Source organism: Coenobita brevimanus, chromosome 14 (assembly GCF_032717465.1).
Source record: "Coenobita brevimanus isolate Jiangsu-jjx chromosome 14, ASM3271746v2, whole genome shotgun sequence".
Lineage (NCBI taxonomy): Eukaryota > Metazoa > Arthropoda > Malacostraca > Decapoda > Coenobitidae > Coenobita > Coenobita brevimanus.
In genome coordinates this window covers 21,507,521-21,512,312 of record NC_136967.1, presented here as the reverse complement: position 1 = coordinate 21,512,312, position 4,792 = coordinate 21,507,521, and the positions used below count along the sequence as shown (strand labels likewise).

At 42.5% G+C, this 4,792-nt stretch overlaps 1 non-coding gene across 1 annotated transcript; it reads right to left on the bottom strand.

Annotated features, from left to right (window-relative positions):
* Nucleotides 1-4,414: 4,414 nt before the first annotated feature.
* On the bottom strand, nt 4,415-4,533 carry LOC145390505 (5S ribosomal RNA). Its single transcript, XR_013895655.1, has one exon. It is a non-coding gene; the product is annotated as a 5S ribosomal RNA (ribosomal RNA).
* Nucleotides 4,534-4,792: the final 259 nt, after the last annotated feature.

Genomic DNA, 4,792 nt, shown 5'->3' with positions numbered 1-4,792 from the left:
CGGCCATGGAAGCAATAATCATTCCAGGGAAAATCAAAGAAGTACTGCCTGAGGGCCTCCCAGTTCGCAGCTCCAAAATGCCAGAGACGACGTTTCCCTGGAGGGTCCATGAGGCCGTACTGGAGCGATAGGACTGGTTAAGGTAATAAGGTTGTGATCGGAGGAGCCCAACGGAGAGAAAAGATTAACAGAGTAAGCAGAAGGATTGGTTGTGAGGAAGAGGTCAAGTATGTTGGAGCTCTCTCCAAGGCAGTCAGGGATACGGGTAGGGTGCTGTACAAGCTGCTCTAGGTCATTAAGGATAGAAAAGATGTAGGCTTGTTCACCAGGTGGATCCGTGAAAGGAGAGGAGAGCCAAAGGTGGTGGTGAACATTGAAATCTCCGAGAATGGAGATTTCAGAGAAAGGAGAAATGGACAGAATGTGTTCCATCGTAGAAGTAAGATAGTCGAAGAATTTTTGATAGTCAGTAGAATTAGGGGATAAGTAAACAGCACAGATATATTTAGTCAGAGAATGACAGGAAAGCCGAAGCCAGAGAGTGGAGAATTCAGAAGAATCAAGTTCAGGAACACGAGAGCAAGATAAGTCGTTGCGTATGTATACACAACAGCCACCTTTGGCTTTGAAATGAGTATAGAGAAAGTAGGAGGATACAGAAAAGGGTTTGCTGTCAGTTGCCTCAGACAGCTGAGTCTCCGTTAGAAAAAGAAGGTGAGGTTTAGAGGAGGAGAGGTGGTGCTCAACAGAGCGAAAGTTAGATGAAAGGCCGCGAATGTTGCAGAAATGAAGAAGAAGAGAGTCAGACAGTGGTTCCAGGCACCTCGAGTCGTCACCGGAGAGGGCAGATGGCGGGGGCATTTATGGTCCCCCCCTGGGGACTCCGAGGCTGGGTGAATCAACGCCATTTTTGGTTAATTTTGAATAGGAAGTGTAGTGTGTACTGTGCATGTAGTTTGGTGAAGATAGATAGAGAAATTTGTACTGGAGAGCATGCTGGCCTACTCTCTGTGTAACTGAGACACTGAAAAAGTTCAGCAAAGGGGGATGGTCAGGAACTAGTCCTGAGGGCTGATGAAACGGGAGCTCCAGCACTCCCTGTCATCAGCTTTCCATCCACCTCGGGAGTACTGCCCTGCTCGACTGGTGCTACAGTCTACTCCTCATAGGTTGACGTCATCTTCCTCTGACAGCCAGCATTCCTTGAGTACGAGCTTAAGGGGTCCTCTTACTTCATGGCCAAACAGTAGTTCAAAGGGTGAGAAGCCCAGTGATTCATTTGGAGATTCTCTTGCGGCAAACACAACGAATGGAAGACCTTTATCCCAGTCTTTCTGATGTTTCAAACAGTATTTCTTGAGCATCGATTTGAGTGTTTGATGATATCTCTCCAACGCTCCTTGGGTCTGGGGATGGTAAGCTGAAGACGTGATCTGGGTGATGCCCAACTCTTTCAGAGACTGCTTGAAAACATTTGACATGAAATTACTTCCCCGGTCTGACTGTACCTCCTTGGGCAGACCAAACTTTGTGAAGAACCCTAGCATTTCCTTAACCACGTTCTTTGCTGAGATATTTCTAAGTGGAATGGCTTCAGGATAACGAGTAGCCATATCAATCAGGATCAACACATAAGAAAATCCTGAAGAAGTCTTAGGAAGAGGGCCCACAATATCCACCAACACACGGGTGAATGGCGCCTCAATAGGAGGAATGGGAACTAGAGGTGCAACCTTTTCGGTCTGATTACACTTCCCCACAACTTGACAGGTGTGACAAGACTTACAATACCAGGAAACATCCCTGAAGATACCTGGCCAGTAGAAGTGTTTCAAAATGCGTGCCACAGTCTTCCTCACTCCAAGGTGTCCTGCCAAATTGGAATCATGAGCCACTCCAACGATATCCTGCCTACAAACACGAGGGATGACAACTTGATGTACAACCTCCCACTCACAGTCGGCTGATGCTGTTGGGGGTCTCCACTTCCTCATAAGTACTCCTGACTTTATATAATAACAAGTAGAAGCACCAGCTGACTCTTCCTCACTGCAAGCAGAGTTAGCTAGACCTTTCAACTCAGGGTCAGCAACCTGCAACTCAACCAACTCTTGACGAGACAAATTATCAACACTACGGGGTACTGCCTCATCTGGTGAGTGGTCCAAATTAGCAAGAAAAGTGTCAGCTAGGATAACATCATCATCATCATTATCCTCTAAGTCACCAGTAACTTTAGACTTAGCCCTAGTGACAGCACATGCAGGGAACACATCAGGGACATCACAATCCTGGGCCGCAGCCACTGGCTCACTAGACAACTGAGGAGCTGGACACACTTGACTTCCACCAATATCATTTCCAAGTAAGAAAGTTACACCTGACATTGGGAGTGTCTCAACCAACCCAACCATAACGGAACCATTAACAAAACCAGACTTTAAATTCTCTCTGCACAGAGGGACAGAGAAGTAATTATTCCCTACACCTTGTAAGATTACAGTTTCATCAGAGGAATTAACATTAGAGCCTAGAACACTGGTCAGCATAAGGGATTGGCAAGCACTGTATCACGATATATTTTAACTGTTTTCATGTTATTACTGTCCAGAGGACTGACAAAACCATCAGACAGGAAATTAGCACATGAACTCTTGAGAGTGTCACCCACGTTATTGCTCAAAAGAGGAGCTTCATCATGAGGATTTAATTTGCCCCTCAAAGCAGGTTCAGTTAACTCAGTTAAAGAATTCTGGGAACTCTCAAGGGTGGACACTAGACCAATTGACTGAATATTTAAAGACTCCTTTTTGTTCACATCACGCTGTCTCCTGAAACATTTCTCCGTAGTATGACCAAGCTTACTACAATAAGTACATTTACTTTTCTGAAATCTAGAGGTGAAGCATGTATTTACTTCCTGAGAAACATCATCTTTATTCTCGTTCCTGTTACCTGTACTCTGAGTAGAGGCAACGTACTTACTCTCAGCTTTCCCTTTTTCTTTAGAATATCTCTTGTGAGTGAGAACATATTCATCAACTAAAACTGCAGCATCAGACAAATTATCTATTCTTCTCTCATCAAGATATAGGCTTACATCTTTACTAATACACCTTTTGAAGTCCTCCAGCAAAATCATCTGCTTAAATTTACCAAAATCAGAAATCCACATTCTTAGAATTTAACCACTGCTCTAACAGATCTTCTTTGATTTTTGTATACTCAACATGGGATTGCTTATCTTGCTTATAAGTTGTCCTAAATTTTACTCAATAGGCTTCAGGAACAAGCTCATAGGCCTTAAGAATCAAGCTCTTAACTACATCATGATCATCACATTGATCCCGAGGCAAAGATGCATAAGTTACTTGAGCTTTACCGGTGAGAACAGTTTGAAGGAGTACTGGCCAATACTTTTTGGGCCAATTAAAACCTGTAGCTACCCTCTCAAACAACTGAAAATACTTTGTTAAATCAGATTCATTAAAAGGAGGGACAAGTTTAACATCTTTAGCCACATCAAAATCATCAGAGCTAGATGATCCAGTTCCACCTTGTTTCATGCGATACTCATGGTCTGCCTGAATCCTAGCAAGTTCAACTTGTGCCTGAAACTCAGCCTCCTTAGCTTTTGCCTGAAATTCAGCCTCCTTAACACGAGCCTCCTGCAGGGCTAGCTGTAACTTAGCTAATTCAATCTGCGTTTGCTCATTTGGAGGAGTTACATTAAAGAAGCTTTCATTAATCATGTCAACAATTTGATCTTTAGAATGATGAGAGCGAACAACAATTCCCAATTGTTGAGCAACAAGCTTAAGTTCATTCTTTGTTCTGTTTTCTACATCACACACTGTTTGCACATTTGACAAAAAATCTTTGGCTTCATCAAGCGTAGTAATAGTAGACATCATGAATAAATCACAGTCACAAAATATCAAGCAATATCCTTATGATAATATCCTGAATATCCTGATAAGAGGTCGCCAAATTTATGTTACGGAACAGAGAAAGATAATGTACACTTTAAGTGAGAATACAAAAATCACTACTGTCCCGTAAAGTTCCAGGTTCAAAACAAAAGAGTTAGGTAAAATTACAAATTAAGTTTAATGCTCAAACTAACAACAAAACATTCAGGACTCATAAGGATAATGTAATGGCAAAAATCAGGTTAAATATATGGTTAACTGCAATAGCCTCTATTAACACGAAATTAGCAAGAGTAAATTTATCTAAGTCAGCCCTGATAAAATGAAAATACCAGATAATACTCAGTGAATGCAAGATATATTATTCCATCCATCCATTGTCAGACGCCATGTATCCCAATTGGGGTGGTCAAGGGCTTAGAGTTAATTGTTTTACAGGGAGGGGCACTAATCCTCCACCAACCCCACTTGACACGTAGGGATGCCAACAGTATCTGGTGTTCCCAGGCGGTCACCCATCCAAGTACTAACCAGACCCAACGTTGCTTAACTTCGCTGATCGGACGGGAAGCGGTGTACTCAACGTGGCATGGCCGTTGGCTAAGATATATTATTACAGATACAAAATATTATTAATAAGGGCTGACACCCAAAACACATGAATCACAAAACCCTACCAGGCCTAAGAATTAACACCTTACGCTACACAGTACAAGAAGAAATGCAATAACAGTTATACTCAAATTACACAGCTGCTAGATGGTTGGAGACTTCCTGAGCACTCACAATAATAACAACTGTACAGGGGAGGACAGAGATGTGAACAAAATGAAGAGTAGATCTAAGTGGCAATAATGCAG